The sequence below is a fragment of the Ochlerotatus camptorhynchus genome, unplaced genomic scaffold (assembly GCF_037179485.1).
Source record: "Ochlerotatus camptorhynchus isolate MF236.1 unplaced genomic scaffold, CSIRO-AGI_Acam_v1.1 ptg000006l, whole genome shotgun sequence".
NCBI classification, from domain to species: Eukaryota; Metazoa; Arthropoda; class Insecta; order Diptera; family Culicidae; genus Ochlerotatus; species Ochlerotatus camptorhynchus.
In genome coordinates, this window is record NW_027040498.1 from 3033863 (window position 1) to 3052223 (window position 18361).

Consider the following 18361-nt stretch of genomic DNA (forward strand, 5'->3'; position numbering starts at 1 on the left):
CCGTCAAAACTCCGAATTAATTGTAATAAAACGTCTATGAACGGTTTCGAAAAAAAAAACACGGAGCTCTAGGATCAGTTTCATGAATTGACCACTTTTAAGGATGTTCCGGATCTTCTATTGAACCATACTGTGGTCCACAGGGTCAATATTCTGGTCCCAACTCCGAATTCATTCTGATAAGACGTATATGAGTGTTTTCGGAAAAGTCACGGAGCTCTAGGATCAGTATCATGAATTGACCACTTTTACGGATGTTCCGGGTCTTCCGGTGGACCATCCCGTGGTCCCCAGAGTACATTTTCCGAACACAACTCTGAAGACGTCTATGAGTTGTTTCAAAAAATCCGCGGAGCTAAAGGATCAGTTTCATGAATTGACCACTTTTACGGATGTTGCGGATATTGTAGTGGACCATTCCGTAGTCCCTAGGGCCCATATTCCAGTCACAACACCGAATTCATTCTGATAAGACGTGGTGGTGGTGGTGTGGTGACGTGAGTGGTTTCAAAAAAACCGCGGAGCTCTAGGATCAGTTTCATGAATTGACCACTTTTCAGGATGTTCCGGATCATCCGGCGAACCATCCCGTGATCTCAGAGTCCATATTCCGAACACAACTTCGAATTTATTGTGATAAGACGTCTATTAGTTGTTTCAAAAAATCCGCGGAGCTATAGGATCAGTTTCATGAATTGACCACTTTTACGGATGTTCCGGATATTATAGTGGACCATTCCGTAGTCCTTAGAGCCCATATTGCAGTCACAACTCAAAATTCATTCTGATAAGACATTTATGACTAGTTTCGAAAAAAAAACGGTGGAGCTCTAGGATCAGTTTCATGAATTGACCACTTTTACGGATATTCCGGATCTTCCGGTGAACCATCCCGTGGTCTCCAGAGTCCATATTCCGAACACAACTCCGAATACATTCTGATAAGACGTGGTTTCGAAAAAACCACGGGGCTCTAGGGTCAATTTCATGAATTGATCACTTTTACGGATATTCCGGATCTTCTGGTGAACCATCCCGTGGTTTATTATTCCCCAGAGTCCATATTCCGAACACAAGTCCGAATTCATTCTGATAAGACTTTTACGAGTGGTTTCGAAAAATCCGCGGAGCTCTAGGATCAGTTTCAGGAATTGGCCACTTTCACGGATATTCCGGATCTTCCACAGGACCAGACTTGTGTCCTACTGGAAACTGAATCGTCCCAAAAGGTGGCCAACTTTCTGTTTAACAACTTCTCAGAAGACATCAGGAAGTTATCGCTTCAAATTAACGAATCTTGACTGTATGGATTCAATTATGAAAATCTTCAGAGAAAATTTTAGAACTTTCGAGAAGTTCGTAGATTATTAAAAATTTAGTGAACATTAGAGATAATTGTTGATATTTAAGGATCTTAAATCTGCATGGATTCAAAAGCTTTGTAAATTTTTAGAGAAATTTGCAGAACTTCTAACGAACACACATGACTTCTAAGAAATCTGCAGCACTACCAAGAAATTTGCAGATCTCCAGGAAAATTTGTTTATCTCCAAAGATATGTTACCACAGAACAGAAATAAAACTTCAGGGACGTCCGAAGGTCTTCAGAGAAATATGCAGAATTGAGATCTTAACAGAAATTTTCAGAACTCAAGGAATCATGTAGATCTATAGAGAACTTTCTCACTAGCTTGTCGAAAGTTGGTATCGAATCCTGGCGAAGTTTTGAAATTCTTTTTCGTCTTATGATCGCAGTTCTTGAAGGACAAGATTAGCCAGATCCCTGCCGGTGTTCCTCCTGAGCAGCCATTTCCTACACCACAAAGTTTGCCTTCTCCGTCTCATTTTATTTAAATAATAAAAGCAAATGCGCCTGCCGAAGCTAGAGCAATTTTCCGGTAATTCATCATTTACTTTTGATTCCTGATACAATTTTGTTTTGAAATCTAAATTGACAGTTCTTTCGACATGTGCAAGCAGTGTGTACTTGCTGGGTTCGACAAAGTGTGTTGAAAGTAAAATCGAGCAGATTTTTCATTATGGTGGCGGACAAAATCAGATCAAGAAATCAGATAGTCTAAATGGACCTTTACTAAGAATGTCAGTGTCGGAAGTGAAATTCAGTGCCAGACCAATATCTTACCTCAATTGACATTGTTGACAGCACGCAGCACTGTTCATGAGGCGACCAAATCAAAAACAAACAATTTGTACCAGAGGCTGTTTATAAACTACGTAGACAGCTTTTGGCAAGCATCTACGGCCCATACAAATTTAAAAAAATTTGTATGTACAATTGTCTACGCAGGGGGAGAGCGGGGGTTTCAAGAATCCAAAAAAAACTGTCTACGTAGTTAACGAACAGCCCCCTGTTGGGCTCATCAAATTTGTCATAGAACATTCGAAAGCGGAGGGGCAAGGGTGGCAAACTCGCTCTAGATTACTCTTAGACTTGTAAAACCCATGTGTTTCAATATATGGTGATCCAAAGGCTCAAAAACAGCTTTAAAAATAACTAACGGAATCAGTATGACAATTTTTTTGTCCTTGATTTGTTTTCCGTGCTGAGCACCAATACTACCGACGCCAGGGAGGCAGCTCCCATACATGGACCCTACATATTGACCCATCACAACTCATGAACCGGGGACCAATGGCTTTACTTCCCTTCCGAAGGAAGGCGTGATCCGAGATGTTACGCCTCAGAACACCCCGACGGCGCAGACTGGGATTGAACTCAGGCCTGCTGGGGTGAGAGGTAATCACGCTTACCACTACACCACCAGTGCCGCTCAGTATGATAGTTGTTTTAGCGAAATTTACAGCTCAATTAACGTACTTTAAGGATGGGTTTGCATGGCATTTCGAATGTTCGCTTCATTGGTACAACGAATACGTTTTAGAATGAGGTTAAAATGCAATTCTAGATAAACATTTCAAAAGGTCCTATCTGCATTGATCGATTATCTGCATTGATCGATTATCTCCATAGACTTTCTCTTTCGTAAATAGCTCAGCTGCTAAACCTTTCCCTGTTGTATTTGACGTTTTGAACGCTACACAGATACAAATTCTGAATTTTAATAGTGATGTTAACATTCATTCACGTAGACTTGTATTTCATTTCACGCAACCGAGCAACTTGCAAACAGTGTTGTTTACAAAGATGGGCTTTTGTATACAATATTTGCTACATTGCATGAAATGTGTCAGAACTTTACATGATATATAATGTAAACGTATATGATATGTGACGCTCCATTTATGGCATCATATTGAACAGAAATTTACACTACTTTTTCGAACTGTGCAGCTATTTTCTGCACACAAATCGCTGAAAGAAGCTATTATCTACACAGTTCGAAAAAGTAGTGTAAATTTCTGTTCAGTTTGATGCACATAAATGGAGCGTTACATATCATATAAGTTTACATTATATCGACAGTGAGCATTCATAAGGGCGAATACGCGATGATCGATTCTCTTCATCGATTTTCTCTTTGCATTGCTACAGCTAGGCGAAACAATTTTCTAGAATTTGTTCAATGCAGAGTAGTAACAGGTTGTATTGGCTATCAAAAGCAACAGCAAACGCACCGAGAAACGTTAAATCTAGCGAGTTATTAACAAAAGAGAAAATCGACGAAGAGAATCGATCATCGCGTATAGGCCCTTATGCATGCTTACTGTCGATATACAGATGAACTTCGATATAACATACCCTCGATATAACGTACCCTCGATATAGTGTCACTCGATATAAGATACATTTTACCTCGATATAAGATACACCTTTCAAAATATTTTTTTTTATTTCTCATTATCATCAGAATTAGTGTTTCAAGATTCAAGAACAATAGATTATAAGTCCAAATGGACCGTCCAGAGACCTCGCATTGGGGGGGGGGGCAGCATCCCAGGTGCAGGTATTGAAAGTCTGCAGGGGCTGTGCACTAATTGTGTAAGACATTTTAGTGATTTTCCAGCTCCAACTAATTTAAAATTAATGCACACCCATAATCAAAACTATGAGCAGAGCCGCTGTGATATTCATGTCAGCGATATTTAGTTTGACACTGGCAAACTGATTTTCACTTCAAGAGACTCATAAAATTCAGCATTTTGATGGAATTGAATTGATATTAACGTCTTCAAACACTGGTTTATAGGGGATGGAATGAGGTATTTAGCTTTCCACACTCGGTTCTTTATTGGTTTTTGACAGCTGCTGGATGTAACACGCTGGTGAAATGTGGTCCTTTTCCATATGTTCTACTGAGAGGCGAAGAGGGGAGAAAAGCTTTTTAACCAGCAGCTGTCAAACATTGTAAAGAACGCTTTTCATATACACGAAGACCGCCATTACCGAGCATACGGTACATCCATCCTATGAATGTCATTCTCATGTTGACTACATTTCTCATCGTGACATAGGAAAGGTGGGAGCATATAGGAAAGCAAGAGTGTTCGTATTTTGATGTCCCTCAATTGAGTTTTTAAATCAAACACATTATCTGTTCATTTAAATAACATGTGTATGAGCTTTTACTCACGAGAAATTAGCAGTTGAAGTTGACACTGATTTTAAAACATAGTCAGATCAGCGTACAATATTCCCACCTCTACTAAGTTTTATATACACCTTGTATGAAAGCTTCTGTCAAACACTGTTATTGATCTACACTGAACGAAAATATCCGCAATACTTCGGATGATTATTGCATTGGTCGAGCCCTTTAGCAATATGCTTTCGAATTTTGGATGATTGCCTTATGGTTGAATTCGTCATCAGCTGACGAGCATCCATATGACTGTCCTCTAAATAAAGGATGATAATTATTTGAAAATTGGCTGTACAACATACAGTGCTTAGAGGATATCAGTTTAATAATAGGATGGCTTGCAAATGCTTAAAATTGGATTGATAGTTCGATTGTTTATATTTTTATATTGAATAGCCAGGAACAGCCATTCCATCATGGATACAAAAATCTTTTGTTGGTAGACGAAACTTCTTCCACCACGAAATAGACAATCTTCGGTTCCTACGCTTTATCAATGCTCGGACCACCTCTGATAGCGATGAATATGTTTTCAGCTCGTTTCTCAGCTCAGATCAGCAAAAGACGTTCGATAGAATGATTTACATCATCGTTTTGGAGGATTTTCTTTATGGGGCTGAATCAGTACAATATGCATTTCGATTTGGGATGACAATCATTCTACAGAGAGCATTACGTATTTCAACTGAGGTCCGTTCGCTTCTCGTATCAATGTTCATCCTGTATTCGAGAGGAGCATCATCTGAGTACAAAACAATCGTCGTCCGGTTGCAGCTATCATTTGAAAAAGCAATTTCGATGTTTCGATTCGAATGGTCTGAGGTTTCATTCGAACAGAGCATGATGTTTTGGTACAGTGTAAGAGAAGAGGAGACAATAAGGGGGCGAAAACGAACCACTTTTCTGTCAAACGCGAACCAGCTCGTGATTGGTCGATTTGAAGTGCGTAAGATAGAGATAGAGATAGAGATAGAGATAAAAGAGTAAGAAGGCAATTGTATCCTCTTCCTCTTAGTTATTGATATAGGACCAGTGGCTTAGACACATTCATTCAAAGTTTAAATCAAATCGAAACAAATTCACAAAAATGGCTCCGAAAATTCCTAAAGAATTAACTTGTAACAAAACAAGGAAACGTTCCGTTGTTGTTTTAACCGACAAAGTAAAAATAATTCAGGATGCAGAACAAGGGATGTCCATAAAATCAATAATGCATAAATACAACATAAAATCGCGAGCGACAGTTAGTGGCATCATTCGTGCGAAGCAGAAAATAATGTCGAATATTGCGGAAGTTCAAGGAAATATTGGTAAGTGCATTCATGTCAAACTCTAAACAATTTCTCATGTGTCAATCGGTTCACAGCTAACCGAAAGCGCTTCAAGAAGCCTCGATATCCAGCGGTAGACGAGGCGTTATACGTTTGGCAGCTAAACGTTCCTGTAAGCCACGAAATGCTTCAAGTACAGGCTCAGAAGTTCTATTCACAGATGATTGGGGAAGGTGAATATGGTAGCCGTGGGTATGTTGACAAATTTATCAAAAGGCATGATATTCGCCTTCTTAAGATAACTGGGGAAAAATTGTCCAGCAACCTTGCGGTTATCGACCAATATGTTGTAGATTTCTCGCAAGAAATGCGTTGTCGTAACTTGCAACCATATCAAATTTTCAACGCTGATGAAAGTGGCTTATATTTCAAAGCAATCTCATCGACAACATACGTCGACCGGAATTCTGCCAGTGCTCCTGGTAGAAAAGTCAATAAGGAGCGCATAACTTTTATGCCCTGTTCAAATATGGACGGTTCTTTGAAGCTTCCACTCATGTTAATTGGAAAATACAAAAATCCTCGACCACTGAAGAACCTAAAGGATCTTCCTGTCTACTACAGATCATCCAAAAATGCGTGGATGACGAGGGAGTTGTTCAAAAATTGGTTTTTTGAGCAATTCGTCCCGCTAGTTACTGATTTTTTAAAAGGACTAAGCCATCCTGTGAAAGCTGTTCTCGTATTGGATAACTGTTCGGCTCATTATAGTACAGAGGAATTGCGAACAGATGACGGAGCCATATTTTGCAAATTTTTGCCACCCAATACCACCGCTGTAATCCAACCGATGGATCAGCATGTTATTCAGATGGTGAAGGCTCGTTACAAGAAGATCATGACAAACGAGATTCTTGGAAGAGGTGATGATTTTCACGATAACGTCAAACGCATCAACATCAAAGATGCCATGTTTTGGATTGCCCAAGCATGGGAAGCTGTTCCGGAATCTGCCATTCAGAAGTCCTGGAAAATATTGTATACGGAGACACCGGGTGATGATGAGGACGACTTGCCATTGTCCGTATTGCAAGAAAGGCTGAGGAACATAATGAATAATATTAACCAGCTGGAAACAATTGACGAGGAAAACGCAGAGTTCGAGATCCTGAAGGACGATGAAATCGTTGAGAAAATACTCAACCCATCAGTTGATGACTTCTCTTACACAACGAACCAAGATCACGAGGATAGCCAACATCTTTCTACATCGGTTGATCCTGAAGATGAAAATGTTAACGTTTCTGATGAAGCTGCTTTGAATGGAGTTGACGTTCTGCTTAGGTACGCGGAAGAGCAAGGTTGGTCGCTTAACACCCAGTTTTCTTTGCGTAAAATGAGACAAGACATCTTGAACAACATAGTAACTAGAAAGACTTGATAAATCTCAAGAGTGAATATCTTATTTGATGCATTGGTTGTTATGTAAACATGAATGGTTATATAATTTCCTGAACTGATTTTTTTAACTCGAAAAACTACACGATATGATAAATTCCATTGAATTCTTAACAAGTTGAATGTTACTAAATATATATTTTCGAAGGAAAATAGAATGCTAATCAATTATGTTATATCGAAGTTTACCTGTATCACGTAAAGTTCTGAGACATTTCATGCAATGTAGCAAATATTGTATACAAAATCCCATTGTTGTAAACAACATTGTTTACAAGTTGCTCGGTTCCGTGAAATGAAATACAAGTTTACGTGAATGAATGTTTACATCACTATTAAAATTCAGAATTTGTATCTGTGTAGCATTTAATACGACAAACACGGCAAGAAACGTCAAATGTCAATGTCAATGAAAAGAATCAATCAATGTTACTTAGGACCTAATGCGTTGTTCAGCTTGATTTCTCATGTAATTTCAACGCTGATCGAGCCCATTCATGACAAATGCATTCAATCTGGTTCATTACTCATTGGCAATGGAACGGCTCAATCTATCCGTTGGTATTCACAATTGTCTGTGAAAACATTCAGCATTTCCTGTGCACATTTTCGGATTGTTTATATATTCATTGAAAAAACACCGACATCCCGCATGATCTCATCATCCCAGATGCGTAGATATTTTCCACCAACCAACCAACACCTCAATCACCTTCGTCATTTATGCCACCAATCGGGTGGTGTCAGGGAAATCCATCCAACACGAGATCTGCCACAAACGCTGCTGCTACAGGCTGACACGTGCGCCCTTGTATTAGTGGAAGAGAGTGGAAATCTGCTCGCTCTTACTCTCCCTCTCTCCCGTTGCGATTTGGTTGTTGGGTTGATAGCGATAGCGGTGGTGGTGGCATGTAGACGACTATGGCTATGACGACGGTTGTTGTCGGCGGAAAAGTGTTGGTGGAAAATTGCAAGCGATTGTTGTTGAAAGAAAAACATGCGAGAGAACAACACGGAGGACATTAGGAAGAGCGCACAAAGTGGAACTACGAATAAGCGTTGTCGTATTGTTTACGGTGGTGCTCGTTGCTTTCGCCCATCTTTCCATCATCAGCTTTGTGGACGCTTTTTGTATTCAATGGGGGTTGTTATGTGAGAATTAAATAAAACGGAGAAAACAAAGAATCAATGAATATTTAACAAAAGATTCATTTCTTTTCTCCTTTTCAGATGGTAATTGACCTGCGATAGAAGGAAACCTACTAAGTTATGTAGCTGAACCGCCCACCGGTATGCTGTGAATACATAGATCCGGAGGTGTGCTTATCGGAAGAAGTTTCTTCAAAACTACTCAAAGGCTGTAATAAGGATATAATGGTGAGTAGGCATTTGCGGTTGCTAGGCATAATGGTCGGGATGTTGAAAGGAGGGGGGAGGGGGGGAGGGTCATAAAAGGGACACGACCGACACGACACGACTGATGGAACAACTTTTCGCAATGTGCAAGCGATGACACAAGCCAGAGCAAGGAGTGCCATCAGGTCGGTAAGTGTCGACTCTCTGAAGTGGAAAACATTTAATTACACTGAATTGCATAATATTGGCACAAGGACTCGGGAATTGCCTGGTGGCTCACAGGAGAAAACGGAAGGCAAACTTGAAGATAAAATATAATTAAGATAAAATCACCGCTTCGCTTCGGTACGATTTGCTAAAACCAAGCACTGCAGCAGCTTAGCTCATGTACCGTGGAGATCCAGTACGAGAGGACACGGCGCACGATGCAGGGTAATCTGCCTCTCAGAGCAATTTCCGATGGAAAAAATAGCGTTAGATCTGAATTTACATTGTAGGGTATGCAAACAATATCGAGATTAAACCATTGGACTGGAACGAAATGTTGTATTGTACTGGTCGGGTGGCCTGGGATGTAAATTGTTACGACCGAATGCAAGATGTGTAGAGCAGAACCATAATGTTGGGTGACATAGTGTCATGCTAAGTTTACGTCACTTGCTCCCTGTCTCCTCACTGCCCTCGATCAGCGGTACGGTCTTTAAACCGAAAGCGGCGTAGTGGATACATTTTAACGATTTTGTTTATCTGTTGAGCATTTAGCTCTTTGGTCTTCAGTTGCTTGACTTATAGGCGTAGTTGGAACGTACCCAAGTAACTTTTCGAGTTATATCGAGGCTTTAAAGTATTCTGCAAGTCCATGTCCATGCAATCATGAGACTATAAAAAAAAAACATTGTTGCTTGGGTAGTAGCCAATAATAAGAATAAGAAGAAGTAAGAATTATTTAAAATAATCTAACTCGAATATTTTCAGGTTCTTTTGGAAGACATAGATCGCTTGTCTTTCCCTCTCCCTTTCACAGAGGCTGCATTTTTGGCCGAACGTCCCGTTAGACATTAAAACGTAAGCCATACGCACTAGGATGGTTCAAATTATCTATTTTGCTCGACTCCAAATAATGTCTTGACTATTCTCCCAAAATTGAAGCTTATTTGGGTGCAACCTGATACTACACATGTCTTTTGAAGTTTATTGAGCATGACCACGAACATTTGAGCAATTGTGACTGTACTCCGTGATTGACCAGACTCAGGAAAATTTGCACAAATAGCCAAATGAATGGGGCTTGGGCAACATAATCCATTCTCAGTGAGCAAACTAAGATGTATCAGTGCTTTCAAGATCGATTACGGTGACCGACTAATCCTCTTCATCTTTACCGAGTTGCTTATGTTTCGGTTTTAGAACACTATATTTTACATGAAATGTTTGTTTACGTTCCATGTTTTACGTTCAATATGGATTACATCTCGTGTAAAAGTAGTTATTTTTAAGTGTGCACGATCCTCTGCTTAGCAAGCAAAACCGTTTCCACTAGGCCACCGAGCCCCTGCATCCAAAAAAGATCAGTGCAACCGAGGATCCTTTAAACTCGACAAACTTGGTGGGGTGAAAGGTAACCTCTTTGGGAATGAATTTTTTTTAAATGTTTTATTTTATTTTATTCAATATAGTCCCCTTTTAGCTAAGTGTATCGATTCCAGCAATTTTCCAACTTCATGATCCCATCCGAAAAGTAATTTTCCGGAAAGTCTACAAAATACTCGAATACGAATACGGTGGATGCGGAAGCAATTGGAGCCGTAAGTCATTGATTTTAGCCGTGGTTGCGATGCTCTTGTGCGCGCATTGTCTTGCAAAAACATTTTTTTTTTCACTTCATGTGAGGCCGTTTTGCATCGATTTCGGCCTTCATCTTCTTCTTCTTCGCATTTCAAGCTTATTGCATATCGCATATTAGCTTATTGCACTTAGTGTTAGCACTTCCACGGTTATTAATTGAGAGCTTTCGATGCCTGTACCATTTTTGCATGCAAATCCCAGAAAACCAACGCCATAACCTTTCCGACCCATCGAGCCTCCCTCGGCCGCTTCGGATCACTCGTGCCGGTTTCAGTCCATTTGCCAGGCATTCATTCTGTTTTCTGATGTGTAATAGTGGATCCAGGTTTCATCAACAGTTACCAATCGACGCCAAAAGTCCGCCCGATACCGCATCAGCAAGTCCAAACATTCTTTCGAAGTGCTCTCGCATTCGTGTTTTTGGTCAGGAGTGAGCTTGCGTGGCACAAAGCGGCAGGATAACTTTTTCATATGCAGAATCTCGCCCAAAATATGGCGTGTGTGCTCAGTACTAATCTTTGCGGTATCTGCTAGTTCGCGCACCTTCACTTTCCGGTCAGCCAACACCAATTTCATGTTTTTTTTTTTGACGTTGTCCTCTGTAACCGCTGCGGATTTGATCGGTAGTGGAGTTGCGGCCACCACGAAACTCTCGAAAACAATATTTGACGGTGTAATCTGACGGAGCATTAGCCCCATGACACAGACAAACAGACATAACACTCACAAGTTGTTCATCGAACAAGCATTTAACGGTCAATTTAAAAGTATCGTAGTTGGTAGTACCGCCACCTGTGGCGCGCATAGTCAATACCCTTGCGTTTGACGTTTACACACTACCGCCATCTGTTCAGCGTACTACCCACCACAGTGTACTCAACAGATGGCGGTAATGTTTTAGCGACGATGTTTTACAGTGAGAAATATTCAATGTGTTATGTCTGTTTGTCTGTGCCCATAATATTTATCCAACTTTTCTTTTGTTTCCTTCGCCGTTTTGCCTCCCAAAAAATAATGTATTATGAGAGAACGAAAATCGTTTTTATCCATACTCAATTTGGCATGTCTGCCTAAATGTGAACGGACTACAAGGCACTATAACCCAACGTGACTATACATATAGGTGTTCCAATGTGTCAAATTCATGATTCAGCCTTGTTGGATTTTTGTATGGGATAGCGACCGAGTTTGTTTACAATTGACTCTAAAACCGCACTTCCCCCGCGATCTCTCCGCCCATATAGTGACAAAATTGTATCACCATGCTATAACCTTTTTTGCAGTAGTCAAAGAGGTTACTTTTCACCCCATTAGTAAAGCTATTCAAGTAAAATGACGTCTTCGAATAGTTCTTATACGTCACATTTAACCAGGCCATGAGTAACCAGCTCCAATAGGCGTATCCAATAGAAATTAAGCGATCGTTTGGTGGTGAATAATGGAACCATCAAAAGAGTGATGAGGGCTGAAATTTTCGCCGTGAAGCATACGAAGAGGAAAATGTTTTCACCTTTTCTGATTAATTTATCCATCGCAGGTGTTTGTTATCATCATCCACATGGAATATTTTGTTTCCTGTATCGATTTTGGAGTGGACCTGCTGGTGCTTCCACATATTTTTGTTAAGAAAAATGAAGATTTATAAAACTACCCTAGCGGTTATGATTTTCCGGATTTTTAATGTGTTGTTATTTGAGCTATAAATCCGTTCAAATATGTGAAAAATACTAAAATAAGACCCCTACCGATGGAAATATGCAAGATACGCATAACAATATGCGTTAATTTGAGATGTAAAAATTGTAATTTTGATGTAAACAAACGGTTTGGTTGACGTTTCCTCTCATAATAACCTAGCGCACTCTACATTGGTGGTGCATAGAAACAGCCTATTGCTGATTTGTTTTTGAAGTAGGACTACGTCTTTGTGGGGTTTCTAATCATGTTTTTATTACTTCATGCATGAAGTTAACGATCTATGACTCGGCGCTCAACGAATTCATTTTTTTTTTAGATTTTTATACTTTGTTAGACGTGTTTCTCGCCAACTATTGCACAAAATAATACCGTAAAGGGGGGAAACTTGCGACACTTTTCATCTTCCAAGCTATGCAACATAAAATAATACAACATAAGAACGAATGTAATTAATCTTGTACGCTATTGGCAGTATGTAGAATACAACTTACTACTCATTTTAACGAAACTTGGTTTCCCTAAATAACAAAAAAAATCCTTGTGGCAAGTTACCCCACATGTGGGTTAACTTGCAACATATTCTATGGTTTCAAATTTGGGGCCGATTGCTCTAACTACATTAATCAAATGTTTGATAAACTTGTCATAAATTGAGAAACTAATGTAAAGGGCCATCAACAGATTAGGTAAGCATTGAAAGGGGAGGGAAGTTCGAGATTTTCTTTTGTGCTATTCAAATGGAGGTAATTTCATACAAACAAAAGCTTACAATGGGGCTACAGAATTTGTAGATAGCCCCTAAGACTTGAATGAAGACTGAATATCCTCTTTCCCTTGTCTAGACGCTTATTTAGATTTTACCCTAGATTTTCTTTGTTTTTGAAGCAGGGACATTTGCAAACCGACTTTTTTTTTTATTACATTAACCAATGTTTTGTACCAGACTTAAGAGTTCTAACTTACTTAAGCTCCACCGGTACCTGCGGGGTTTCTTGAAAATTGCATTGGCAGCAAACACCCCAATGAATCCTGATCGAATACTTTGAGTTCTCCAATTTGCTTAAGGTTCTTGAACAGATCAGATAATTCAAGAAGTTTACATAATGCCTTTAAACGTCAGCTAATATGCCTAAATAAATCTCACCCCCGGACAAGTCACGAATGACCCAAGAGCGTTAAAGTGACTATAATAATAAAAAAAGGTTAACGGAACATTATTAACCTTTATGTGCCTAACGTCTAAATAAATTTGCGTAGATTTGAAAATTCAATTTGCTCTAAAAAACATAACTTCTCAATCTTTTGTTGCCCAACAAGTAGCATATTGTTGGAAATCTAATCAAATTTATGAATTTGTCTGAAAAAATATGGATCAATACATGGTTCCGGAGTTATTCTGGTTTCCGTTGGGGTTACTGGGCTACAAAATGGTGAGTGACAATCTGGAAGGAGCGATATACCTAGCTCCGGTCCTTACAAGTTCCTACCTCACGCCTCCACGAGTCATATGATTACAAAAGACTGCCAGCTGAAACATGGACACAGCTGGTTGGCGTAGCCTGGGCAATGTTGTCAATCCGACAATAGCAGAGTGAGGAAGTGCGACGCGGAGGAAATGCTTCGCCAACCCGAGCGTCTGTTCACTATGGAGGTGCGGCTCAAACAGCGTCTGACTAGCATCGAGCGGCTGAATAAGAAATGCTCTTCCCCGGAAGCTACACCTAAGATGGCAGCCCCATCACGGCGGATAGGAGACCTTAGGCCAACCTTCTACTGTCTCTGAAACCTTTACAATTGTTACAGAAACCTACAGAGAAAGACATCGAACTGATTTAACAGCAACGACTTTTAGCGCAAAACAACGGACACGAATTGGATCATGGAATGTATTGACGTTAGCCCAGCAGGGTAAACTGGCACAACTCGCCAACGAGGCGCGACGCATGAAGCTAGAAATCCTGGGACTGAGTGAAGTTCGTTGGCCAAACTTTGGAGAACACAAACTGCCGTCGGGACAGGTACTACTATACTCTGGTATTCGAGGTGAAAACGCTCCCCGCCATCGTGGAGTTGGTCTCCTACTTAGCGTCCAGGCAAGTGCTGCGCTCATCAAGTGGGAGCCTGTTAATGAGAGGATAATCGTTGCCAGATTTAGAACACGGGTTCGTAACCTTACCATAATCCAATGTTATGCGCCAACCGATGCTGCCGAGCTACAGGACAAGGAGAATTTTTACAGCCAACTGAATGCCGTCGTGGATAAGTTTCCAAAGGGTGACATCAAGATCTACACTGGCGACTTCAATGCGAAGATTGGCTCCGACAACACGGACTATGAGCGTGTCATGGGACGCCATGGTCTCGGCGAAATGAGCGAGAACGGTGAGCTGTTTGCAGAATTTTGTGGCAATAACGACATGGTAATCGGGGGCTCGCTCTTCCCCCATCGGCCAGTGCACAAAGTCACGTGGGTTTCCCGTGATGGACATACCGAAAATCAGATCGACCACATCTGCATCAGCCGAAAATGGAGACGGAACCTTCTTAATGTTCGGAATAAACGCAGCGCCGACATCGCGTCTGACCATCACCTTCTAATCGGTGAAATCCGCCTACGCATGGCGCAGATCCAGCGACGGGAGGAGAGACTCGGGCGGCGGTTCAACACACGCCGACTTGAAGATCCAGCGGTAAAAAGGTCTTTTGTTGAAGAACTTGAGACTCGATCTGCGGGCGTTCCAGAAGGTGGCAGCGTAGAAGAACAATGGACGGCCATCAAGAATGCCTTTATAGAAACAAGCGAGAACAACTTGGGTGAGCTGCGCACCCAGAGGAAAGAGTGGATGACAGATGAAACCTGGCGGAAGATTGAGGAGCGTAGAGAAGCAAAAGCCGCGATAGAGCGGGCGAGAACCAGAGGAGCCAAGAACGAAGCCCGTCAACGGTACTCGGCTCTAGAGAAGGAAGTCATGCGCTCTTGCAGACGGGACAAGTGAGCGTGGGTGAACTCCCTGGCCGACGAAGGGGAGAAAGCCGCAAACACTGGCGATATACGCCTCCTCTACTATATCTCACGACGCCTGAGTGGAGCAAGGATGAACCCGAGGATGCAAGTGAAGGACACGACTGGACAATTGCCCCACTGACCAGCTGAAATGCTGGTTTGAGCACTTCGAACAACTTCTTCAAGTTTCGACGGCCAACCAGCCATCAACATGATCCGCCTAGGGTGCGGGGCATTACTCGCGTCAATTCCGAGGCCCCATCACTGCAGGAGATTCAGGAGAAGCAGCTATCCAAAGCATGAAATCCAACAAGGCTCCAGGGGTCGATCGCATATCAGCAGAGATGCTCAAAGCTGACCCCATGCTATCCGCACAAATGTTGTATCAACTATTCTGTAATATCTGGGACACCGCAACTTTTCCGGTCGACTGGATGCAGGACATCTAAGTGAAGGTCTCAAAGAAGGGGGATCTGACTGTGTGCGACAATTGGCGAGGCATCATGTTACTGTGTATTGTTCTCAAAGTTCTGTGCAAAGTTATCCTGAATCGGATACAGGAGAAGATCGACGTGACTCTCCGACGGCAGCAGGCAGGATTCCGTGCCGGAAGATCTTGTGTGGACCATATTATCATTCTGGAGCAGGTCAATGAATTCCAAGAGTCCCTTTATTTGGTATTCATTGACTACGAAAAAACTTTCGACCGTCTCAATCACGAAAATATGTGGGGCGCCCTGAGACGCAAGGGAGTCCCGGATAAAATCGTCAACCTCATCGAAGCGCAGTATGAGGCTTTCACGTGCAGAGTTCTGCATAATGGAGCCTTGTCCGACCCTATCCGGGTAGTCACTGGTGTGAGACAAGGATGTATACTATCACCGCTACTGTTTATCATCGTAATAGACGAGATCGTGGTAGGTGCAATAGACCGTGTACCGAACCGTGGGCTGCTTTGGCACCCTATCACCATGGAGCATCTCAACGACTTCGATTTGGCTGATGATGTTGCTCTACTAGCACAACGGCGCTCTGATATGCAGAGTAAGCTCAATGACCTAGCCGAACGCTCGTCTGCGGCGGGTCTCACCATCAACGTCAACAAGACCAAATCGTTGGATATCAACACGGGCAACCCTTCCAACTTTACGGTAGCGGGGCAAGCAGTGGAGAAGGTCGAAAGTTTCCAATATCTTGGCAGCCAAATAGCGTCGGACGGCGGGACCAAAAGCGAAATAGGTGCACGAATCAAGAAGGCTAGGGCTGCCTTTGCGAGTTTATGGAGCGTATGGAGATCCAACCAGATAAGTCAACGCACCAAAATCCGAATTTTCAACTCGAACGTGAAATCTGTGTTGTTATACGCCAGCGAGACGTGGTGTGTATCAGCGGAGAACACTCAAAAGCTGCAGGTCTTCATCAACAGATGCCTGCGGTATATAATTCGTGCCTGGTGGCCTCACAACTAGATCTCGAATGCCGAGCTCCATCGTCGATGACATCAGAAGCCGATAGCAACAGAAATTCGAGAGCGAAAGTGGAGGTGGGTCGGCACTTTGACGGGGCGGAAACGAAATCTGCAAGCAAGCGCTGGATTGGAATCCGGCAGGACATCACAGCAGAGGCAGACCCAGGGGCTCATGGCGGCGGAGCCTCAACAAGGAAATTAAGCAAGTCGATAGGAATCTGACCTGGGCCCAGGTCAAGGCAAAAGCGAGCAGCCGCCCAGGATGGAAGTCTTTCACGTTGGCCCTTTGCACTGCTGGTGGTGCACAGGACCCTGAAGTAAGTAAGTAAGTTGGGGTCACTCTGGTTTGGGATTCAACTTTGCTGTTCTCCAATAATTATACACAACTGATCATAATATTTTCTCACTCAAATGAATGTTAATGAACCTTTTCAAGGCTATACACAGTTCGAAAGAGTAGTGTAAATTTCTGTTTAGTATGATGCACATAAATGGATCGTCACATATCATCGTATCATGTAAAGTTCTGAGACATTTCATGCAATGTAGCAAATATTGTATTGAGGGCGACTCTGTAGCTCTTTACTCCTATAGAAAATCCCGCAAGCAAACGTCAGACTGTGCGTGAAACATGGCGGCCTTTGTACTATCTCCTCACTCTACCGAAAATACCCATAATTTTTACTAAAAGAGACGATTTTTCAACGATGCAGTCAACGCCAATAACAACAACTAGATGATAAAAAAGTGCTCGTTTGCGTAGTGGCTTACTGAGCAGAAAGTCGTTTACCAAAATGAACCCTGCTGAAATCCCAACCCTCTTACCCAATATCCCAGTGATTCCTCGTCGAAGTGCAGAAGTGTTCACGGCTTTCATTAAAGCGAGTGTCACGTCAACACATTCCTACCCATTCCTTTCGTGACCTGCGTTTGGGCGCGGCCAGTTTTTACACATTGAGTATGATTACTAGCCCCAAGCATCTATTGGTTCTCTGAATGTTAATGATTACAGCTGATCTGGCAATAACACAGTAGCAACCGTGGGTGGTGCTCATGCTCATGCATGCTTTTTGACGTAGGATTACGTCTTTCGGCAACATATTGGGGGTGCAATTTCAAAAAACCAAAATCGACAGCATTACGAAAAGAGGTCAGGTTTTGACCACATATAACTCTGTTAATAGCAGATGGATTTTAATTCTAAACAAGCCAAACGATTAAAAATGTATCTACCAATCTACCAAAATGAACACTTTATTAATTTTCAATAGGTTACTATTGAAAATTACACAAATGTCCAATAGTGATCAAAATTATCACCGGTTGTCTGCAAACAGCGCATTCCCTAACACAGATTTAAAAATCGAATTCGATATTGTCTCACTGAACGGTGTTCATTCAATCACCGTGTGTGGTGGTGTCCGGTCGTCAAAATTAGTAGCAGTAGCAGCAGTAGCAGTAGTAGCTGCAGTAGCAGCAGTAACAGTGCTTTCGGCGTGTGGTTGAAAATTGTTCTCCAGTAACAACGAAAGGCTGCCTGCAAGCAGCGAGCGCAGAGCTCACATGAGCAACCATAGAGAAGGAGGAAGAAGTCCCACCGCTAGGCTAGGATCGGAATCAGTAACTCGTCGTGGTCAGCTTAACATTACTCAACCATTACGACAAAATAGTCCTTTTCAGGACCACTATTTTTTTTTTT

General features: G+C 41.8%; 1 protein-coding gene across 2 annotated transcripts in view; it reads left to right on the forward strand.

The window, feature by feature from the left end:
• LOC135696831 (WSCD family member AGAP003962) overlaps positions 1-18361 on the forward strand; it is a 120553-nt gene that overhangs the window by 19440 nt on the left and 82752 nt on the right. For both annotated transcript variants that reach the window (XM_065216350.1, XM_065216359.1), the window contains exon 2: positions 8522-8668. The gene's annotated coding sequence lies outside the window, so the exon portion shown is untranslated. The remainder of the gene's footprint in view (positions 1-8521; positions 8669-18361) is intronic.